The sequence below is a fragment of the Pleurodeles waltl genome, chromosome 11, assembly GCF_031143425.1.
Source record: "Pleurodeles waltl isolate 20211129_DDA chromosome 11, aPleWal1.hap1.20221129, whole genome shotgun sequence".
In the NCBI taxonomy this organism is placed as follows: Eukaryota; Metazoa; Chordata; class Amphibia; order Caudata; family Salamandridae; genus Pleurodeles; species Pleurodeles waltl.
The window spans coordinates 64,457,216-64,482,569 of record NC_090450.1 but is presented as its reverse complement, the minus strand read 5'-3'; the positions used below and the strand labels follow the sequence as shown (position 1 = coordinate 64,482,569).

Sequence of the window (25,354 nt, the reverse complement as noted above, 5' to 3'; positions counted from 1 at the left end):
CAAAGACTAGGAAAGATCTCGCTCGCATTAACAATCTACACTGGTCACTCATGGGACGCTGTAATGTGATAAAAATGGTGTTTCTACCCAAAATACTCTACCTCTTTAGAACAATCCCCCTAGAGATTGGGCAAGATTGGTTTAAATTAATAGAGGGATTGGTTAATAGCTTCATTTGGTCCTATACAAAGCCGCGCCGGGCTTTCCATTATATGACTCTCCCAAGAGAGCAAGGGGGGTGGGCACTTCCCAATTTTAAACTTTATTATTTGGCAGCAGTGCTTCAGTATGCACAGATACTTTGTTACGGATAGACCCGGGCAAGATGCTCTCCCTTCGATATATACCCTGATTCTGGGCAAAGAAGCAGACGCAGTCTTCCTGCGGATGCTGGAACCCAGCTACTATAAAAAGGTTAAATTTAAGGTAATTTATGCTGCATTTAAGGCATGGACCCAGGTTAAGCGCAAGATAGGTATAGGACGAATCTGCCACTACACTCCCTTGTGGATTACCCCCACGCTTCCAGCAATATTTAAAGACCACTATTGCTTGAGGTGGAGTAATCGGGGTATTCACAAAGTCGGGGACTTGTTTCACTCTGGCAGCCACCTCAAATCTTTTGAGGAACTGAGTGCGGAATTTGCGCTGGAAAAAATAGACTTTTTAAAATTTTTACAGATTAGAGCCTTTTTACTAACTAGTATGACCCAAGGTTGGCACACGGATAAGATTAAGCTAATGGAAGTCTCACGACACCCCACTAGCTGCGGTATTAAAAATCTGTATCCACTGCTTTTAAATTCTATACAAGATGACCTGGCGACAGTGGTTAAAAAATGGGAAGCACGGGTTGGAGCTAAAGAGACAGAGGTTTGTGAGTCTATGGAAATCGCACGGACGGTTTTAGTGTCTGCTGGCCCGCAAGCTCAACACTTTATGGTATTGTATAATTTATATTATACACCTGCTAAGATTGCGAGCTGGGGCAAAACGGCGGGAATTATGTGTCCACGATGCAGTTGCCCGAAAGCAGATCTCTGTCATATGTTCTTTCAGTGTGTAAAACTGGGAAGTTTGATTACTGGGATATCCGATATATTGAAGAAAATCTTGAAACAGTCTATCTATCTGACACCTCAAATGGTTTTACTGGGAGTTGATCATTCAGTCTGCAATAGTCGAGATAGATACTTTCTGTTCATAGCAATGTCAGTATTTCGTAACTGCATAGCATCTCTGTGGCGTGATGTTGATCCCCCACGGTTCAATCAATGGTTTTCACAACTCTTATCTATGTATCACCTGGAGAATAGCCTGTATGAACTAAAAGGAGCAGCGGCCTGTAAAAGATTCACTAGAGCTTGGGCACCTCTCTCCGTATGGCTCTTGGGCCCCGAGAATGTGCCGACTATATAAGTAAATTTATGAGATTCCTAAGAGTAGAAACTATTATCATTGACTCTTGTTCAGAATGTTTGCTTCACCTGTACGACAATATTGATGTATTTATGCTTCTTTTTTTTGTGCTTTTTTTTCCTCTTTATTATTGCAAACATGTAACCTGCTGCGTGTCCTTAAAAAAAAAAAAAAAAAAAAGAATAATATTTTAATGCTGTTGCACATTGTGCCCATAGAGAAGGAACAGCAACAAGAAGTGTTGGACGTATATTTTCACTTTGATTTGAGTTGCATTGCATGACCATGACTCTCTGTGATTCCATTTTCCTTTTGAGGATGTCTCACAATGGCATGAAATTAGTCCTTGCTGGCTTAATGTCTTTAGTCCCAATGTTTAAGCCTTTACTAATCAGGCTGGGAACTGCAGCAAGCCTCAAACAAACCAGGAGAAGGGATTGTTCGTAGATTTTGAATACTTTGAACAAGGTTTTGTCAAACTCACTCTTGCTTTTTCTCAGTATTGAAAGAAGACCTCATGGTTTATGGAGAGTTTGAGTCAAATCACTTTTTATGAAGCAACTAGCCTTACAGATTAGAGCTTGAATGCAACAACAGAAATGTGATTGTTTAAAGTTAGTTCTAGCACCCATTTCTTAGTTGTGAAATTTATGTCATCCAAGTTTCTGGTATTGTACTGTCCACTCACGTTCCTTTGTGTGGAGTATTTTTAGGTCTTGGCTAGGCAGTGAATGTACTGTCTCTTCAAGACATGATGTTTATAGTTAGTGGGCTGCAGCCCGCCCACAGGCTTACCATTTTTAGCAGTAACATCCCTCTTGAATCCTTTGTTGCAGTTTGCCATCAAGTACTTGTGTCCATCCACTTCTCAAATTTTCTGGAGCTACTTTTTAAATTGTGTTTACGCACTCCATGCAAGTGCTTGTCCGTTACTATTTCTTTTACAATAACAAACAAGCAAATTCCTTTAAATATGTATTTCATATTGCTTCTCCCAACCCCTCACACACTCCTTCCCAGTCGCTGTGTTTGTTTCTCTTTCACGTTTGGGAGATAAGAAACTGCACTTTTTTGCAGGCAGAACATGAACTACAGCAAAACCGTACCGAACAGTATAGAAAGTACTTTGAAAAGATTTTAGAGTTGGAGTGATTTTGAAAACTAAGGCCCTCTGCTCTGCTCATGCACTCTGCACTGTCTACTGAAAACTTTCAAACATATTGCTGATGTGGCTTAAAGACAATTTAAAAGAAGGAATCCGCTTAAATCGGCAGTTAGAGCCCATGGCATTTTGGGCATGCAATTGAGCCCTGGAACTGCTTTCTCCCCATTGGAGTTACGGCCTAATAAGATGAAGCTGATGTGTAGTGAAACAGAATTTGTCAATATTGCAGTTGTTCGCCTGAACCAACACAATTTTTAACGTGAAGACAAAAAGTTACACAAAATGAATTTGTTTTATTAACAAACTACCTACATTTAAAATCGCTGCCAAGCATTTGAAACTTGAAATTTGTGGTGTACCTCCACTGGGATAAAAGTTCCTTGGGATGGAAAAGTCTATTTTCCACTTTTCAAAACAAACGGCCTGCACAGCTATTGACAACAGTGAGGAATGTGCACTTCATCATAATAATGATCCCACTTTCTCATTGCACTGCTGCACCTCCCTCTTCACTGCATTATAGCTCCTCTATTTAATGGCACTGCGTCTCCCCTTTCTTCCATGCTCTATAGCTGCCCTTCTTCATTGCATCACACTCCACCCCATTCAACCCTGCTTCATCCCACTTCAGTATGCTCCAGTAGACCACAATCTACCCTACTCCGGTCTACCCCATCACTCCTCCGCCAATATACCCCACTCCAGTGTACACCAATCTACCCCACTCCAATCTACCTCACTAAAATCTACACCACTTCAGTCTACACCAAAATACACCACTCCACTTAAATCCAATCTACCCCGCTCCAATCTGCCTCAACCTACCCGACCCCGTTAGACCTCACTCAAGTCGACCCCAATCTACCATATTCCTATGTAGCCCACTCCAATCTACCACATTCCAATGCACCCAACTCCAGTCTACCCCACTCCAGCCCACCACAGCCCTACCTACCCCCACTCCAATCTACCCCTTTCTATCCCACTCCAATCTGCCCCAATCTAGTGTACCCCAATCTACTCCACTCCAGTCTACCTCAAACTAACCTAGTCGGCTCTACACCAATCTAATCTACCCCACCCCAAGCTACCCACCCTTCCTACTCCAATCTGCCCACCCCAACCTATCCCACCTCAATCTATCACACCTAGTCTACCACACTCCAGTCTATCCAACCCCAATCTGTCTATCCGTCTCCAGTCTCCCCTACTCCAGTCTATCCATCAACTTCACCTAAATCTACCCCACTCTACACTGCACCCTATCTACCCCATTCCAATTTTCCCCAACCTACCCCACTCCAGTTCATCCAAATCCACTACTCTCCAAACTTCCTCACTCCGGTCTACCTCAATCCAGACTACCCCCTATCTACCCCACTCCAATTTGCCCAGTATACACTACCAAATCAACCCCACCCCAGTCTACCAACAGGCCTACCCACCCCAATGTATCTCATCCCAAAATACACCAATTCTCTCCCACCTCCATCTACCCCAATCTACTATTCCAATCTAGCATACCCATTCTACCCCACCCAATCTACCACACTCCAATCTACCCTACACCAGCCTACCGTATCCCACCCCCACGCCAATCTACCATTCAACCCAACCTCAGACTACCCCAGCCTACTATGCCTCAATCTACTGTATTCTACCTCACCCCAATCTACCACATCGACCCTAACTCATTCTACCCAACTCCAGTCTACCCCATTCCATTCTAGCCCAACCTACCCACTACAATCTACCCCACTCCAATCTAACACTCTATTGCACTCCTCTCCAGTGTACTCCTATCTAACCCACTCCACTCTACCCCAATCTACCCCACTACAATTTACCCCAACCTACCACACCCCAATCTACCACATTCTGCCCCACTCCAATCTACTCCATGACACTCTATAACAAAATACTCAACCCCAATCTGCTTCACTTTACTCCCACCTACCCCACTGCAACTACTCCAGCATACCCCCTTTCCAATGTACCTCAGCCTACCCACTCAATTCTACTCCACTCCAGTCTACCCCACTCCATTCTGCCCCACTCCAATCTACCCACCCAACCTACCTCTATCCACCCTCACTCCAGTCTTCCCATTCCAGTGTACCCTACCCCAATCTACCCACCCAGCCTGCCCCATTCTACCATCAATCCAGTCTACCCAACCCAATGTACCCTGCCCTAATCTGCCCCAATGTACCCCACCAGCCCTCCTCCAGTTCCCCCACCCCAAATCTACCACACTCCCATCTATCCCACCCCCAATCTACCGCACTCTCTTTTAGCCATGCTGAACATCAGCCACATGGCTAAAACACGTCACCAATAGCTCTCACCTATGCAAGACCTATTTGCCTTGTCAGTGCTTGTTAAATCTTAGGGCACCTTGATGTCGACAAGCATGGCTGAACAGTCAGACTGGTCCATATTCTTGCTTGGAAAGATTCTTTGCTCATATTCTGTCTCCTTCCCCAAATTCCAAGTAGTCATTTTATTTCCCTGGAGGTGGGAGCTACATGGTACAGGGCTCCACAGTAGTGGGTGTTGATGCTTCTAGAGCCTGTCGTATTACTTCCCTCACACTGTACCCTCTGGATACTCACTCACCCCACCTCCCAACCCTGGAAGCGGTGAGCCCACCTGAGATCTACACTATGGAATCCCTCTCTTCACGCTAGGTCTTTGGAATGTGACAGTGAGGTGCAAAATAATCCTGCTTTTCTTTAAGAGATGAATGACTCAGTACATTTTTGCCCTTCCTTTCCAGATAGTTGCAGTTCAGTCTGCTAGAAGCTAAAGCTCCCGGGTTAAAGTAAGACCCCCATACCACACCTGCAAAAAGGTCCCCAGGTGCTTGAAGTGGTCAAATGAGCTATAGCTCATGTAGAGGAAATGCTCCACTTTACCCAAATCATATTTGGGACATTTATACTACAGCTTTCAGTTCACTAATAAGTTACTTTTGTAAAAGCCTACAATAATGAAATTTCATCTAGGTGTGTTCCTCGTTATTTTCAAATACAACCTTCACAAATTGCGGCTTGTACATGTTAGCATCAGCATGTCAGTTCACACAAATTTAAAGTTCCTACTTTGGCATAGTGTAAGCGTGACTAACATGTTTTAACTCTGCATGTTAGACAACTGGGCTTTGCCCGAAGAAGACATTTGTACAGTTGACGTACGTAAGCTCAAAGATAGTGTGACTTAGCTGCCTTTTAGGCCATATCTTGATTTTTTTTAACCCATGCGTGTAGTATAAAGCCACACAAACCCCCACACCTACCATTTGACTTTTCTGCTGCTGGCACATATTTCAGATTAATTTACTCTGAATTTACCTACAAGAGAAAGAAAACAATCTATGTTTATCAATAATACATCATGTTTTAAGTGTGGAGCACATGCATTGTGAAGCTCCAGCAGTCTCCTACTGCTCAGTCTCCAAAGGAAAAGTGAAATGGATAAAGCACTGCGTTGTTACAAGTGGTCTCAGTGGCTCGTTGCTGAGGCACGCGGAGTAGGACTTGCACAGAAGCTACTGGTGCAGGAGGGAGGGGCTCATAGACAATCAAACAAAGGACACAACTGTTGTTTTTTGCTTAGCATGTATATAGGTCACTGTAAAGTTTTCGCAAACGTTATGTGATTAAATGCTTATGGGTCTCTGTGTTATCACAATATTTAAATAGTATAACTATTTTTATCTACAAGTGCTTCACTATTGGAATATTGAGGGAAATATAAAATTAACATAAAATGAAATACAAAAATAGCTATAAAAATACACAAATAAATTATCTTAAAGTACAGCAGCACTTGAAGGTCTGCGTTGATTAAAAACAGCTTTAAATCTCAATATATTATATCCCTTATACATGTTTTCCCTTTATATGTAGGTATGTATCAATATGTTTATTAGTTTACTCCTGTAGAAGAGAAAACCTTTGACTCTTTCCAGTGCACTACTCTCTCACCCTATACCTCTCAGTATATCCTGTACCTCCACTCTGACTCATCCCAAACCTCATTCTACTACTATGAACCCAAAATAATCCTTTCGAGAATTTTGAACTGAATCACAAAGCAGATCTCAAATCACTCACCCTAAAAACTGCATTCCTAATTGCTATCACTTCACGGCAGAGAGTGAATGGGCTGTAGGCATTAACAATACAGGAGCCATGTCTGCAAATACACAAGGAGAAGGTAGTTGTCAGAACTATCCCACATTTCCTACCTAAGGTAGTAGCAGTTTTCATGTCAATCAAAGCATACAACTACCAATGTTCTTCAAGGCACCACAAACACATATGGAAAGAACCCTACACACCTTGGATGTAAGGAGAGCCTTAATATACTATCAGCAAGAAACAAGAGTTTCACAGGGGGAATCAGTTGTTTGTATCCTTTGCAAAAGCCTCCAAATGGTCGTCAGTAACAAAGGGAACAATCTCTGGATGGATTGTAGAAACAATACAAACCTGATGCTCAGGGGGCTGGAATAATTCTACCCACACGCCCAAAGCACGTTCAACAAGAAAGAAGGGCTTAACATGAGCATTCCTATCAAATGTACCCATTGACACAGTCTGCGCAGCAGCAACATGGCATCTCCACACACATTTGCAAAACATTAGTGTGTGGACATGCAAATGAACAAGAAAGCACAAGTGGGACAAAAAGTACTACAGGACCTGTTGGCAAACTCTTCCTCATTTCATCCCAATCAACTCAAGGGAAGGGATACTGCTACACAATCTAATGCACAGCATCTGAATCCAGAAGAGGATTCATGCTGCACAATGAAACGGTTACCTACCAGTAGGAGCAGTTTTGAAGCCTGAAGAGTTTTATGGATTAACATGGATCCACCCACCTCCCCAGAGAAGTGAGACAGCGCAATCAGGCAGGAAGAATAGAGACAAATTACCAAGGAGGAAAAGACCAATAAATTCACAAAACAGGATTCGAAGATGACGGCTACTCACAAGAGCATCTGGGGTGCCGTCTTACATCACACATGGGACTGGCATGCCACCAAATGGTGGTCGATGACACCCACAGGAGAAAAAAAAAAAGACAATTCCAGACCCAACCACTACATGGTGGAAAAATGCACAGCATGTAAATCCAGAAAACAGCTGGATCTAGCTGTAAAACTACTCCTACTGGTAAGTAACCATTTAATTCCCTTTGGTACTGGGCACTATCATTACAGTGAGTGCTTTTTGAGAACCAAAACAATAATTTTTTTAATTTTTATTTTGCTTTTAACCATTTTTATTTTAAATGGGCGCTGCCCGGCTGCTCCACCAACAGCAACAATTTACAAAATGATGACAAAACAAAACAAGCCTTGACAAAGATGAAAGTTGCAGCCAGTGCCAAACTTATTTACTGTGCCTGTGCTTGTTTTTTGATTTTTCATCCTGCGTGGAGAAAGGCATGAAAACTGTCAACAGGAGAATGCAGGAACCTGCAAATGTTGGATAAACAGGCAGGGGGGTGTCTGGTCAACTAAAGAGGCACGATGTGGATTTGGGGATATGCAGCTCTCGTGTTTTTCCTGCCAACATTCAATTGCACCGGCTGCGGGCTTTAAGCAGAGGCCTGGGCGCCAGCACTCTTTTTTTCTACAAGTTAAGAACTGGTTATAAGATTGCCTAAGGAGCTGTTTTACCCTTTGGTGTTTCTTCCTCTTAACTGGGACCCTCTGAAGGAGGCACTCGGCAACTTTGCATGTATTATTCTGTGATGTGCGGCTTCATTGATATTTTTTCTGTGTCCAGTCCTTCACATTGCTACATTTTAAGCATTAAGGTGAACATCGAAGATCTGTACAACTATGAAACATTACAAATAGTTCAGTTCTGACTATCCAGCGCAATATCTGCTGAGCAAGCGACTTGGAATGGTATTGAAAATAGAGTTTTATTGTTTTACTGATCCAACATGGCCAACGCATTGCTCCTAAACGTGGCAGCCATGTTAGAACTTTAACGCAGTTATACAAAGTGTACAATGCCAATCCAAGGCGTTTGCTCTCTGCTATGTTTTAATATATTTTTGTTGAAAAGAATATACTACCTTGTTTAGTCATCGGGATTTTTTCTTTCTACTTTTATTCTTTAGATTTACCTTCCATATCTTATGTATTTGTGTTGAGTTTGTGTAGGTTTTATTTTGGATTGGTTAGTGGATGAATCCAAGAATTAACATTTGTGTGAATGGGATAAGTGGCAGAGTGCATCCATGATGTCTTACTGAGTCCTCAAGCACACCAGTGAGGGAAGGGCACTCGGGTATGAGCCATATTTATTGGTACTGCCAGTGCTTCTTTGATAGCTCACAAATGTTCAGCTCTCGGATTGACTCTGTTCACTAGAACCAGCACAGCAGCAATGCTGGAAACCCTAAACACAGTTCGGCTTTAATCTGCAGTGATCTTTCTTACCAGCAACTCTACACCTCAAGGCTCAGTTCGCTCTAACTTGAAGGACATAGCCAGCCACATTTGTAACAGGAAAGACATTGTATCCAATCCTTGTAAAAAATAAATAAAAAAAAACTCCCATCTATCCTTGTTCACTTGGGCATGTTCCACTAGCTTCAGTCTTTCCACTGAGAGAGCACTGTGTAAAAATAACAAATACGGTAAAAATCACATAAAAAAAACTTAACAGGGTCTCGCCACTTTTTAGCAGGGACAACTGATAACTTAATTATGCCTAGTTGTACTCCGGAAATAAGCAGCCAGTAATACAGCCAGTGTAACTCTCCTAGGTCAATAACCCGTAACTCTTTTGCTTTCTCACACTGTTGCTTTATACGTTGTATTCTTTTCTAAATTTACCTCTTTGTGTGCATTACTGTAAAACACAATGAGGACACTTGTTGTTAGCCAACATCTACAAAATACTAATAAACGAAAAAAAAATCTACTTAAGACTTGTAAAAATAAATGCCCATCACCGATGACAAGCCTTTGTTTTCATGGAGTTGAAGTGAATCTTAGAAATCCGCAGCTTTTAATGACTACCTCTTACCAGTGTGCTTTGCTAACTAATAATCAAAGTTTACGCTGTGTGTGCTAATAGAGAACGGAGATACGATCTCCCCTTTGTCAGACTGAACTGTTTTATCGCATTGTTCCTGCCACCAAGAGGAAACTGATTGATATGTCTAGCTTGCCATGAGACACAGGTTACAGCAGGTGCTTCAAGGCATCGTTCTACAAGAAACTGTTTAAGGAAAATGTTTTCTTGTTTTACAGAGCCTAGAGAGTCAGCGTAGAGTTTATTGGTTGACATCATATCCTGTTCACCACAGATGCCTTGCAAAGCTTTTCTTCATTACTTTTTTATCGTTATAGCCTATCCTTGGTGATTGCCAGTGCAAACTCAGACTCGTTTTAGCCTAAAAGCAGTGCTCACAAGTGAAAACTAAATTGTAAAATAATGGACCTCATATGCCTCCTGTCCTTTTTAGGCGTTTATAGCGAGCCATACTGGCTTTCTTATTTACATCTGTTAAAGATTACTTTATTTGTTTTTTTACTTTTTGTGCTAAATTACGTTTACAGTTGGTAGCTAGGCAGCCATCATATACTGCCGCCTTTGGGGCTCCCGCTGTTTATTTCATTTATCCAGTAAGTCCCTATGGTGTGTCTAAACAAAATGCTGTGGAATACAACCCACGTTTTTAGGTTTCGCCTGCCCGCACATGGTTGTGTGCTGTGTTTGAGAAATCTTTTGTGATTTTTCTTTTTTCTTTTTTCAAAAAGGTTTAGAACCCACCCCGTACTTACTTGAAGTTTCCATTTGTCCATTCCAACGACAGTCTCCTTTACTTGCTTTTCATTGGCCAGCACGTTGTCTGCTTTCAGTTCCTGCTCTGCTTTTGCCATGGAGGGTAGTCTGGACGAAGTACAGCTTCCAGTCACTCTTATTGGCTGATGGCCAGTATCCTTCCACTGGCTACTTCACTAGGCAGGTACTTATTGTTTCCTTACATTGAACCACAATACCAGGACGATAATGTGGAACACTTTTAGCCATAGGACCATAGATATCATGCTTTAATTGGACATCTGACAATGGCCATTTGAAGAGGCATCTGCCATTCGACACTATACCTACACATTCAAAGCAACACCTGGGTTTGGATGTTGTGCTTTTGGATATGAGGCTTCTTTTGCTCACATGAGGTTGTTCTTTATATTCTGATTGCACCGGCGTATACAGTTCCATGAACTCTGCAATAATATCACAGTTGCATGACTGGCCACAGCTAACGGTCTGGCACGAACTGGTGGCTTCCTAATTGATACAGAGGCAGTAAGGCATGCTTTCATTTTCGTAATCTTGCACAAATTGTTTACAGTAATAATGGCTTCCACAATAACACATTCCATAACCTCCTGTGATAGCATTAGGTCACAAGTCCCATGGTCACTCATGACATCATGGTCAAAGAGCGGGTCCCTTCTGCTAACCTTACCATTCGACACCTTACAACATTGGCGCCCATGTCTGAGTCAGCAGTGTCACTAAATGCGGGGAAGGAAAGTTTAAGGAGATATTTGTGAAGGTTATTTTTCACTGTTCATATTATGTCGGTTTGCTGAAGAACAACATTAATGTTGTAAAGTTGATCCATCAATAAATGTTACAGGAAGGACTCTGGAGGATCGTCAACACAATGAAGTTTAGGTGTCCACTTTTGCTAGAACAATAACAGCCAGGCATCTGCCAGGGTTTGCAGCGTAGCGTATCTGGTGCTTAGGGAATTATAAATCCTTGAGTTCACAGGCACTGTCATCCAGTCCGGGGCAAGATTTTGGTCATTTTGTGAGTCAGGGGAGGAAAGCATTCACAATCGCCATATAGCTGCAGGTGATATGGCAAAGGGGCCATTTGAGGGCAGGTTCAGAGCGGCGCATAACTTAACCCCACCCCACAAATGGGTGTTACCCTTGCCTTTCCCCGTTTTCGGGTCTCGTCCCCAAAGAGCCACCCCTAGACCGCTCCCAGCATGGCTTTTAGGAGTAGGAGGATCTGGTGACGGGGCAGCAGGCAGCATGGCATTGTTTTCATAAATCCACTGATCCCCCCCTTGTGCTTCCTTCTGGAAGCTCGCTCCTTAAACAGACATGTCCTCTAGACCTCACACTTGCGTTCCAGACATCAGCCCTTGCCTCGGAGTCTCTGCTGTTCCCCCAACAAACTGAATGCTCAACAATCCTCCATCCATCCGTCTTTACCCCGCTATCTTTTTCACTCTACCCCTATCTTTTGCTCTCTACTCTGACTCCTGAGCTTGTTAACGCGGAGAAACCCTAGCTATATTTTTTTGTCTCCTTGGACTGAATAGTGGATTTCACACACTAGGTCGATGAACCAAACCGATTTTTTTTTTTTTAAAGAAAATGTCATTCAGAATACGTTATGAACCTCACATATAGCATATGATCAATTCAACCTCAATAACCACAGCAGTTTACTGAGACGTTAATTTATTTCCTTAAATTAACAATGCTAAGGTCACAAAAAATATTTTCAGACACAAATGATACATACAGAGAAACAATAAAGGTTGATTTGAACACCGTATATATTGGAGTTTAATCAGCCCCCAAAAAAAGATTATCTCAATGGTTATAACACAAAACTATAACAATAGAATCTGAGCAAGAAAAATTGAATACATCTGAATAACGATAAGACAAAGAAATATCAAAAACAATGCATGAGCGTGCGTGTAAGTTTGCCTAACTAACCACTAATTAGCACTGACATGTTGGACTTCATGTGAAAGTTTTGGTAACACAAATTTAGAAAACATCTAGCTATGGTGATATCAAAAAAGCAGCAGTAAATAAGCAAGTGCAGTTGGTACCTGAAAAAAAAAAAGACAAATAACAAGTCACGACTAATACTTTACCAGATCACTAGAGTAATCAGCAACAACGTCTACTTTGTCAGTGGGACAGCAACACCAGGCACCAACATCAGGATAGGAACAAAAATAAGGACTGGGTGGGTAATGGTTTAGACTTTGGACTATAAGAGACACTAAACCATTAAAGTATAGGTTCTTCATATAGCAAGAGAATCTCTAGGTCTCAGGATACACGAAAAACCCAAAGAAGAAATGACCCACAAACAATGGTTACTAAACATTAAATTAAACTTGTTATATGAAAATGATTGGTCATAACTTTCTTACCTCATACTTTATCCAATCAGAAAATTAACTGATATCAAAATTATACAATTAGTTTACTCCAAGCTCTTTTATTTGCTATTATTCCATTAACGAAATCTAAATTAATACATTTGTATCCAAGACTACCTCTTCTTCTGCCTCATCTGTGGATCCTCTGTTTTCATTCCACTGAAATACTAAGTCACAGGAAGAACGATTACAAAATCTGTCACTTCACCATTTCTTTACCCTCGAGGAAAGACGATACAAGTTAGAAACATATCCTCAACAAAGAAATCAGTCAAAACTACGGAACACACTAGAAACATTTTATACAGCTTGCTTTGTATAATGACCTTGCATCTGCTTCTACTTCAGTCCAGCAGAGGCCACTAAATACACACTTATTTCTACCATTTGTTTTAGTTAAGAAACACACTCTCTTGTAAAGACAGAATAATTCTAACAACTTAAGTTAGCATAGACAAAATATAGGCCTTACCGAAGATGGTGGCCATTCAGTTAGTCACAGTTTTTGTAAACATAATATTATCTAATTAATTCACACATTAATCTGTAAATATAATCACGTAAAGGCTCAACATTTTATCAAGAAAATCTGTGCTCTCACAAGCTCTACCTCTTCCTTAACCCAAACACTCTCTCTTATCTCTGTATCCCGGTCTCCTCCCTTGTACCCCAGTCTCTTGCTCCCTACCTCATGCTTACTCCATACACTGCCCTCTCTTGATTCATGTCCCTCCCTCTCCTGCTCCATACCACTGTCTCTTGCAATCTACCTTGCCCCTCTGCCCCTTGCTCCCTTGCCTGCTCTTTTGTTCCCTGCCAACCTCTTGGCACCTACCATCTATCCCATTCCCTGCCTTTCTGTCTCTTGCTTGTGATCCCTGTCTCTTGCTTCCTTCTCTACTCCTGTCTATATCCTGCTGCCTTCCACTCGCTTGCACCTTCTTCCCTGGCCCTGCTCCCATGCATCTTTCTTTCCTGAACCCTCTGCCATGCCCCTCTGTCTCTTACTGTCCACCCATGACATTGACAAAGCCAATAGATATCACATAGGCGAAACCTATTGGTTTCGTCAATGCTTGTTTGTTAATGTGACGCAAGAATGGACTCTAATTATTATGAATACAAATACCTCAACTAAGATCTTCAAATCGACCGTTCTTTTGAACTAGCTAGAGACTGCTTTAATTGTGTGACAGAGCGTACACCATCAATATACAGAAGGCTATAGGTCAGCCTCCTGCACCCTGTGATTCATAATGTGTGGTGTATTGCCTTTTCACTGGCATACTTCAGTTTAATTAGTGCATTAAGGTTATATATGTGCATGGGTGTCCTGTTTGTACAAGCACTGTGAAAGGGGACATGCTGTCATAGAAGAACGCTAGTAAGTGGTTCCAGGGATGCATGTTTATCTCCGGGCCCAAGGGGCACTGTATTGCAGCCCCCTCATGCCACTCATCCCTACTGTTACTGCGCATGAGGAACAAGGGAGCAAAGCAGAGTTTGCACTTGCAGTTTGTTCTCTGAGACCAGCGTGCCTTCATAGGACGCCTGCTGCAGCACTCGATTGGAGAAATCATATCACTGAACCACCCTTTATTTGGCAGGTGTCTCCATTCCCATCTTCCACCTGCTCGCCCACAAGCTTGCCTTTTTACCCGCCTTATATATTTGTTCCATGTTGACAGTTTAAAACTTCCAAGATGGCATTATGCAATTGTCTTATGTCAGGCATGGGTTTGCTTCAGTTCCAAACCTGCCATCTCATTTTACTAGCAGTGATTTTAGTTGTGCTCAGGGCATAGTTCTTACACAAGATTCCCGCATTAGATGGCAGTTTTTTGTTATAGACTCACACATTCAGCTTGAGGCCAGAGTTCTCATGCCACCCAAAAGAAGGCTGAGAATGTATAGTTACCCGCCATGCCATCCTTTTTTCCTCTGTCAGTACAGCAGCAGGGCCAGACAGGGCATCAGTCACTACATCCAGCATAAGAATCTTTCAGATCCCGGACTTTTCTTAGGAAGTGGGAGAAGAAAAGCCTTAGTAGGGGAAAGTTTGTTAATGCTGTGCAAGACTGCAACTTCTTGCTCCTGTTTTTGTAGCCCCTTTAAGTCTTAAAGGCATGCTGCATTGAGCATTTCTGCTATCCTCCTAGTGCTTGGGCGACGTTCCAGAAAAAAGTTATTTGCACTCCACATGATAGCAGTGGGTTTACTTTCTCTTTGTCCCTAGGAATTGTAATAATGGATTATACAGTGCGAACTCTGTTGTAGCTCTTCGTGTAATGTCTGCAGTACAGCAAGTAGCTGTGTCGCCTTAAGAGTATGAGATGTGCAGCAGCTGGGCATGGAGAGGCGCAGGTGTCTGAAGGAGCCTAGATGAAAGGTAGCAGTGATCCGAAGAAGCCCCAGATCCTGCAATAGAAGGGGAATAAGCAGAAAGCAGCCCTCGAGCACGAGAAGGCAGGTACTGCAGTTTCTAGATGAAGCTGCAAGGGTGTTGTAGCTGCGAGGTTAGTGTTTGTGGGAGTGATAAATGGTGCCTTCGGAAGGTCGAACTGTGGAACCATGAAAAACGAAAAACAGTATGAAATCATCCAAGACTCCTGACCGTTGCGCCCCTTTTCCGTCCTTCGTTGATTTATAGGACATGATTTGCTGACTAACCAAATTAAACATTTTAGGAGTAAGGGACAAAAGCTAACCACTAAATAGCAGAGCACGACCTTGAACCCTCCACCTTAAAATGTCCACTTCCCTGCTGGTTTGGTTTGTTTGTTGTCCTCTACAAATAACGCATCAACCTAATGCGTAGTGCTAATTTTAAATGGTTCGTTTACTATTTGAAAAATAGGCTTAGCGCCAGACAGGCCAAGGCTCACCTTCATCGGGAGACTACCATTTGTTTAACGTAACTATGATTTGTTTTGGTTAACGATGTTGCACTACCTCGTACAAACACTGCTGTTTCTTACAACAATCGTGAATGGTATGCGTTCACAGAGGAGTTCTATATTCCATAAAAGTGTAACATGATTTGAAAAAGGTAATTGTCATGCATTTTTTAAAAGTAAGAGTCCCATGCACTGCACACTAGATGACGTTTTCTTTACTAATTTCTCCTTAATTGTTGCTATTGTAAGATTTTCCTTATTTATATTTTCAGTTTTGGAATCGTGTTCGATGTGGCGATTAACAAATTTCTCCTGTGCATTACACGCCAGCTGGTTTGACGTGTCATCATAGGTCATCCGATTAAAAACCCTTGAATCTGTGATAGAGCCATTTGCTTCAAAAGCTCATTTGTTTTAGCACTTGGAGTATGCTCATCTCCTGGTGGCTTGTTTTTGTAGACTCGATGTTTGCGGCAGAACACTACAGAGAGGGCGGGTTATTGTTTCAGTGATGGCCCATAATCTTGTTGACAGCCTCGACCTGGGCTCCTGCGTCGCCAAGTTCACGGAGAGGATAAGAGCGACACGCATTATTCTTCGATAGCGCGAGCGCAGCAACAGCACCACGCACTGACCGCGAAGCTAGAGCGCGTACTGTGCTTCACAGGAGCCGACTGAAGACAGATAGGCGTTGTCTGAGCGCCTCCCCGTCTAAGGGCGTTTATCCAAGCTCCGAGGTCAGACAAAGCCCTGGAGTGGTGCCGTCATAGATGTAGAAAAAATACTAATCTGCCAACCTTGACCCTCATGACTCTGTTGAACGAGCATCTGCTTTTCTTTCTCGTCCCCTTTCTATGTCGGCAGCCAGGCTACCCCTTTAGGTCTTGATTGGTTTCACATTTCGCGCGGGGACGCTTTGGACCGGAAGTGCCCCTGCGTACCATACGGAGCGACGCCACGCACCCGGAAGCGCGACCGGTGCTTGGTGCTGTGTGATCCGCGGCCGTTCCGTGTCTGTTGTTCGGAAGCTGTGAGTGGGGGCTTGGCCAGCCGTGACAGAAGGCCCCGCGGCCAGGAAGCTTTCAGCTTCGCCACCAGTGATGCGCTCTTGAGAGCGGCGCCAGAGGAAGTGGAGCCGAGGGAGTAACCGCACATGTGCTCTGTGCCTCAGTCTTCGCAGCGACGAGCTGCCAAGTATGTGTTGCTGCAGCTGAAGTACTGAAGTTGACTAAATACTATTAAAAAGCACCACGTGCAAGGTTACCAAACTCGCTCACAATGTTCCTAAATACCCTCTTGAGATTCTCACAACGTTTACCTCAGCCTCTCGTCATGCAGTTTAGGCTTAGCTACTTATTTTTGCCAGTCAGTGGTTCCTCGCCGACCTCTCTGAAGCATGCAGCATCTAACGCCCAAAGCACAGCAGTCTTCTTCAATTTAAGCGTACCTCATTGTCATAACAGCCAGTTTACACAATTCTACATTTTCTTATGTCCGGTCTTCGTATAATTCCACTCTAATTTTTCCTTTGTCCTTCACAGTCTTGTTTTGTTTCTTATCGCCGCCCCTTCGCTTATCACTCAGGATAAACTTGTATGAAACGCCACTTGCTTCCACATTAAATACTGTTAACTTAGGTTAATTGTTCACTCTACTGACTTCCCTTTGAAAGCGCAGTGTGGCAGTTTCAGCGCTGAAATGTTTACAGTTTCCGCCCACTTTTATTGTAGGTAAAATTGCCCTGTTCGTGCAGCAGTCCAATCGCACGATCCATCTAGTTTCCATCATTTTAAAGTCAACGTTAGCTACTATTTCTATTGTACCACACCATTCAACTTCTGCCCTTTGAAAAACAGCGACGTTATGGAAATGTTTGAAGAAAATCCAGATTTCCGAACTTTAACTTAAAGTGAGATACGAAATATGGCTTGATTAAGCCCTGAGGAGGAAGCCAGATTCTGGCAGTGTTTTTTTTTTTTTTTTTTTTGTGAATAGTGAATGCAGAATATTCGGCTAATCTTATTTTTTTTTCATTTTATTAACATTTGTATTTATTCCACAAAACACTTATCTAGCTTCTGGAGGGCTGCCATGTAATAATATGTTGGACTTTAATTAGATATTTTGCGTATTTATGCTTTCATCTTTTGGTTATGGCGGACATGGAACAGCTTCAACGAAGAACCCTTACGCATGTCAAATGACACCTTCAGTACATTCTGTATTTTTGCATGACATCGATTTTGTGACTTAACTTCCAGGCTGCTGGAATTATGCAGCAGGGGACACCCATATTATGCTGCAAGAAAAGGATAATAATGTGCCACTTTGTAAAATTTGTTAATAGTATTACGTCATAGTTTGTAATTTTTACACACGATAATGCTGTCTGGGCAAACATTCACCTCATTTGTACCAGCTTAACAAACAAATATAGAAATAAGCACCAAAAGATGAACAGTTAGCATTTTCAAAGGGCCTTACTCTGCGTTCAAGCAGATGTTGTAACATTTTTAGTAATTGTTGATCTGGCTGAGTCAAACAATTTTTTGTTTAAATTTGAAAATTATGCAGCAGGTGGCGGATTATGTAGTAAATGCGCAAATCCAAAATTGCGCAAAAAAACCCCAGCCATAGAATCGCATAATTGCAGTGTCCCTGATTGTAGGCTCATATTTGTTATCAAATTATCAGAACTAGAAGCCACTCCTTGTTTAGCAGTGTTGGTTAAAAAGCCTGGTTTGTTTTTTTGTTTTTGTTTTTTTACTCGTGCTCTGTGTGGTCTCTAGACAGCAGTGCTTCATGTTTAGCAATACTTTTCCAATACTACAAAAACAGGCTTTTCTATAAAAAATGTGTATGCTGTAGAACAATATGTTATAGAGCATAGCACATTTGGAGTGATGACTGGAGTTTAAAGAGATATTAAACGGGCACCATGGCAAAGACATAGACTCATTTTGCCACTTTTCCTCAGATCTACTAATTGGGGCTTAAGGTAGCGTCAAGCAATATTTCCAAGCAGAAGTCACAGACACCCTTTCTAGTCTGTGCAAACCGATTAACTTGCATGTTTGGAAATTTACAACAGAAAAGGACAGAGGTGAAGATTCTGTGGTTGGGGAAAAAAGGTGGTTGGAGGGAAAGTGAACCTGTTAATGCTCACATGAGTTAATCAATCAGCACATGCATTTTTGTTCATGCTAAAATACAGTTCACAAATACTTTCTAGGAGTACAATTTCTGGTCTACTTCTGTAAATTCTTGTGAGTTCATGAAATATGTTAATGTGAACTAATGCAAAGAACATACCATGGGTGCATCTTTGTGACATTATTTAAGAACTGGGCCCCTAATTATGTCTGATGTTAACCTAAACGTTTTGTATTTATTACAATTATATCTATCTGTCTCTATCAATCTATCGGCTGGCTTCATTGTGAGTGATATCAGTGAGCTCATTCACAAAGAGCATATGTCACACAAAGTAATATTGTTCAGTGCCAGGAACTCCTGTGTTATTGTGTGCTTTTTGAGACCAAATAATAATTTTGCATTTTGTTAATGTTTTATAATGGCGAGGGTTCAGCAGTTTATAAAGTTTTACGAAAGCCTTGTAAAAAAAAAAAAAGACACACATTCACAAAACCAAAAGACTGACACCCAATATTGGACCTATTGGGTTTGCCAATGCTTGTTTATTTTCATGTTTCCCATAATCTTGTTGAAACTGGTTAAACTGATTTTCCATTATGAATATTTTTTGGAAACAGTGGCATACATGAATACATTTTACTAAATGATGCTTTAAAGAAATGGTACATAACATTTCACAGTAGTTTAGCAAAACATTTTTTCCTAGTTGCAATTTTTTTGTGAACATTTTATTTTTTAAAACAAAGAATCATTAATCTTACATTCAAGCTTCTGCACATATTTGCATTTCTGCAGAGACCCTTCTGGGAGCATTACACACACACACACACACCATCCCCCCCCCCCCCCCCTGTTGTTTTTTTACTGGATCCACTGTCAGTAGTGCAGTCTGAGCTTACAACATTCATTTAGAGTGCTCTCCCCAATAATAAAGGCTTTGCATTATAGAACCATAAATACAAACTTTAACAGCATTAACATATGGACACAAATATTACCTCAACTGCAAAGAATTGTTTTTTCTGCTCCATAATGTGGTACTGTAAACTGGCAGCCAAGGGTTTGTGCTGCAGGGGCTTTGGCCTATTGTCCCAAGGACAAATTAAACATGAAATCTTCTTGTCCTTGGCCTCAAACAATATGTCCTGGGCGTCGGCTATAGGAATGCCAATTTCCTGAACTTGATCATAACTTACTTTGCTGTCCTGATGGTGACTACTACATTCCAGCGTGTGAGTAATCAAAAACGTCTTCAGGTGCCTCTGTCAGTTACACTTAACTCAGGTTTCAGAAGAACATGGTGTGTTGCTTAAAACTTGACATAGATCGGATGTTCTGAATACACCATTTTCTGAACAAATGTGGATGGACTTAGTGGAAAGTGATACCAATTTGTTAACTGCAGTACTAATCTAGCATGGTAAGCTAACATCATATGTTTTGTGTGTTGCCCCTTCAAATCCGTAAACATTCTTACCCACTTCAAGCGAGGAACTGGGTTTTGGAACTAATTACTTGAGACCTCACAATTTCAGTACATTGAGTTGTGGTTTGAATACATTTAGTTCATAGATGCTACAGCTTTTGTGCATATTTGTGTACATACATAAATTCGTAAAAGAAATTTGTCTTACAATTTTGGTCACATATTGCCAAAACTAAAATCAGTTCTCAAAACTATCCGCATTTACGAAGAACCGTGTACCAATAGTATGGCCCTGTTCTTGGTTTCCATCAGTCAGTCGTGTATTGTCTTTTAATTGTGTGGTTATCGATCATTAGTTGTAGAAAGCATAGTTTTCTAATGGTTCATGTTGAATATAAAGGGTTTGATCTAGATGAAGGGTGTCAACCTGGTGCTGTAGATTAAGCTAGAGTTTGCCCTTTCAAACCGGTTAGCGGCGATTACACTTTGAATTTCTTAGAAACCACTGAACACATTTCCACGAAACGTTATGGTTTCAAGTTATGCCAAGCCTTTCTCTTACAGTTTAGGATGCATAGTATCTCAGTTCTTGCTCTGAGTCAAAGATAAAATTCAACCCAAGTCTGCACCAGATGTGATTGGCTTGCAGTGGTGGTTTTTGGAAAGTGTTTGTGTACAGATTTCTCCAATGGAGCTAACATTATTGGGATTCTGAATCAACTGAGGTGCTTAAACCTAACTACAGACGAGCTGTAGTGCATCTGTAATCTATATATTGTTCTGATGATTGCAATTTCTGTTGGTGACGTAACATGTAATTATATAGTTGTACCTCCTGTGATGCTGATGTCGGCAATTTCATTTTTTGATTTCCAACAAGGGATTTAAATTGTGTAAATTTAGGTGTTTTTTCTCCTACCCCATGATGTAATCTCCTGTGTCTCCGCAGTGTCTTGGCTAAGTGCTAAAAACACTCCTCTGTAATCTGTTATTTCAGGTGCTCTGTTTCCTGCTTCTACTAATCAAAAATCTTATTTGTTACATTTAGGTATCTTTTATTTCTGTGAGTTACCCATCTGTTGGCTCTATCGCACTGAAGATCCTTAAGTGTCTGGTGTCTAAATCGGCTGCCTCATGATAGCCAGTTTGGAGCTGCATAAGAATTTACCACATTTTAAGTAAGTAGAAATAATTAGTTTTGAATCATGGTATGACACATAATATGGAATTGAAAAGTATTTACTCTTCTCTTAAATAAAACAATTTTATTTGGACCTGTTGGATTCAATTACAAACACTGAATTAATTTCTTCTCTCATTTCTTTTAAAGTGTCTTTGCAGAAGTACATGATTTGGTGTAGCCAGACTGTAGCTTTATGTTCTGTTAAACTTAAATTGTGATTTATGATTTTGCCATTTAACCTGTCATGCATAATATTTTCTGCAAATAAACCGATTGACCATGTTTTAAAGTATATTTTTTAGTTAAATTTGTTACTATTGACACTATGCATATCTAGTAATAATGTAGATACTGGCAACATCTACAAAGAGAAGTTGGATCATCTGTTGCTATGGTCATTGTGCTTATCTGCATTTGCCTGCCTCAATAGAGGAAAACAGTGCATAGATTTTTAAAACAGTTTTTAATGTACTTGCCATTCAGAGAATACACGTATAATGTGTTTTGGAATGCAACCAATGTCAATCTGCTCTTAGATAGGTGTTTTCAAGATTTGAAATCTTTCTCTACTTTATTTCAAATATGAGATAGGTGAATACTGAGGTCTTCCAAAATGGATGGATACATTTCAGTAATGTATGTTTAAATAGTGGAGCATCTCTAGGAAGGAACATTATATTTGAAGTGTTATCTTCCCTACACCACTTAATGATTTAGTGCTTTGATGCATAACTTGTGACATCCTTAGACTGTTAGTTTTTATTCTGAAAGCCTTCTCACCATCCTGTTGATGCAGCCATTAGTCTAATTTGTGCCGAAACAGACCAGTTATGCATTGTATGCAGGTGCGGCTCCTCCGCTATGGCAGCAGCTTCAAACCTTTTAACAATAAAACATTAAACTATGTTGTCGTTTTATTGTTAAAGGGGTGGGAACATGGGGCATGACCGGGACGTAGTGCACATTTGTATTGGGCCGACCAAACACACACAGGGACTGGGCTATCTCCAACCCAGCACTGTGTTGCCAGGATGGAGAAAGGAGGCAGAGTCTTCTAGTCTGCCTCGGAGCGCCAAGACAGGGAGCTCGAGCCAATCCGAACACTGCTTTCATGCTGCCAGCAGCATGGGAGCATCGTTTGGAGTTGCCGCAGAACAGGCTGGGAGCCTGTCTGCAATGGAGGCTGAAGAGCGGTGCAGCAGCAGTGGGGAATCTGCTAAGTGTTTTTTTTTTTCTCCCTCTTTTCCCCCCAATGACTAACTTTTGGTTTTTCAGTGAATTTCTATGTTTTTTTTTTAAAAACATAAAGTAAAATATTAATTGCCATTTGCGGCATTGGTTAGGCTAAGAGCCTATCCTATGGCTGGGTCTGTGCCCAATCCCTGCAGGCGCTCAAATCCCACCGCTCTTGGCGTTGGATTGGGCACAGGCCCACCTAATAACTTGTTGTATTTTAATTTGTAGGACTCTGGGACAGTATCCCTGTGACCTAGTATGGGGGCTAGGAATTTCCTTTAGGTTGCAGCCAGCCAGTCACAACATGTCCCTTAGGTTGATGATCCATTACAGCATGAAATATGTATAAACCTTATTTTTTCCAAAACGGCTGAACATATTTCCACCAGAGAGCTTTCTTGATCAAGATTTACCTTTCTGCCTAATTTGGTATAATTCTGTGCAACCGTTTTTGTGGTATCACTGGAAAGTTTCATGAAGATTTGTCAAATGCGACAATTATTAGCAATTCAAAAAAATCAATTACCTATAGAAACATAATACTAACTATAACTACTCATGGGTTACCGCACTAGGTAATATTCACACATCCCCACTCACATTTACACACATGTATGTTTAAAAGTTTAGGACACTTAAAAAACAACTTGCTACGTTGTAAAGAGCTGCAATTAAACCATGGCAAAATGTATCTGTGATGTAATGATGGCCATGTACCAACCGCAGTGTAGTGACTTCATGGTAGTTGCAGCAAACCCCTTAAGCGTAACATAATAGGCATATTTGGAGAAGACTTATTCACACCTAAGACGGATTTTTTGGAACTGCTAACAGGTAACATGTTACTAATGAGGTGCATTACATATAGAGATTAATTGATTAAAAATAACGTGGCACCAACTGGGATGGTTAACTGAGTGGAAACAAGTAAGTAGGAGCTTACATTGTTTTATTTCATATTCATGTTAATAAACATTTGAATTGCATTACTCAGAATTATAATTCAGTGCCCCAGGAGAGGTATTAGTGATACTAAGCCTAGTGCTGGGGTTTCTTGTTGCCATTGAAATTATTCTTTTATATATTGTTTTCATTCTCCAATCGCCTCCCATGCTTCCACAATTTATGAGACCTATGTTAAGAGATCTGAATATCTTTCTGACTGTTCCTTGTTTTGATAGCCCCCTTTTTTATCAAGCAGCTTTGAGTTTCAAAGCAAGTACTTTTTTTTTTTTTGTTCTTATTCATTTTCCTTGGAAATTCTGTTTATGCTTATTCTGTTGGTTGTTCTACAGTGTTTAGCAGTTTTAAATACACCCTCATTCATTTTTGTTTAATGAAATGTGATTTAATTTTAATTTGACGATATCAAATGCAATTATTTATCTTTAATAGAAAAGCAGTTTTTTACTTACCTTTATAAGTAGACCAGTCAGTGCTTCTGTTTTGCCTCCGAATTAGAATATTCTTTAGTGATTGCATGTATGCACGCTTCGAAATGAACAAGTAATGAGTCTTTAAGCCGGCTGTTAACTTTGTAATTATCTATTTAAGTGGTTCCCAACCTTTTGACTTATGTGGACCACCAATTCATTATTACTGGAACCTGGGGACCCCCACTGAATCATTATTGAAATCCGGGGATCCCCCACTGAGTCATTACTGAAAGCTGGGGGCCTAATCTGTTAGTATTTAATTTTTTAAGCAGTCGCGGACCCCGAGGGGTCCCCGAACCACGGATCTATGTAGTACCTAGTAGTTACTGCAGTGATGAGGTCTACATTGTATTCCATGAAAAAAATCTGCCTTGCGCTTTTGACAGTCCTTGCAAATAGGCACGAGTGGCCACGAAAGAAAAAAATGTGGAAAGAGGAAACATTTTACTGCAAATCTTTGAATCGATGTAGTAGGCTATAGAATACAGGATTTTTTTTTTTTTAAGTTGATGAAATCTAACAGCTATTTTTTCTGTAGTAAAATGTCTATTCTGACGAGATCCACACACCTTGATGGTTTACTTTAATAACCATCCTTAACTTTCTTGTGGACTATCCCAAAAACTTAGTTTGCTTAAAGGCCATTGGTTGCTTCCTTTGGTTTGTTTTATTATCACTTCCTTGCTTCTACATTCCGTGTTGCACACCCTTTTTACCGCCCTGTTGACTGACTGTCTTTAGACTTCTCGCATTTAGGAAACTACTTTTTGTTTTCTTTAAGCACTCCACAATGGTGCATGTGTTGAGGATCTTCTTCGTCTGTAGTTTCCTCTCCATTAAATACCCACACTCCCCTTGCCGAGCACCAAATGCCCACCCCCACCTGCTGTCTTTTTCTTGTATTCTGCTTTTTATTCCAATCTTCTCCATTACACATGCTCCGTTGTGCTCCCTCCTTACCTTCCTGTGTGTCCATTTCTTCCTCCTCCTTGACATTCTTTAGATTTTTATAAACTCTGTGTTGATTCTCCTGTCCCACCTACTCTCTGTTGCATAAAAAAAAAAAAGCTAGCATTTGCTGTCAGGCTGTTCTGCTTTAGCAAAAACACTTGTTTTAAAGTACATTTTTTTATACACTGATCAAAGGGGTGTACGCAATCTTGGCGGGTGCTTGCTGATTAACAT

General features: G+C 41.1%; 1 protein-coding gene across 4 annotated transcripts in view; it reads left to right on the top strand.

Moving 5' to 3' along the window:
- Positions 1-25,354, top strand: part of TBL1XR1 (TBL1X/Y related 1) — a 411,343-nt gene that overhangs the window by 152,287 nt on the left and 233,702 nt on the right. For 3 of the 4 annotated variants that reach the window (XM_069213060.1, XM_069213063.1, XM_069213062.1), the window contains exon 2: positions 21,363-21,492. The gene's annotated coding sequence lies outside the window, so the exon portion shown is untranslated. Of the gene's footprint in view, positions 1-16,698; positions 16,927-21,362; positions 21,493-25,354 lie in introns of those variants that run through there. The other variant, XM_069213061.1, reaches the window with a different exon arrangement.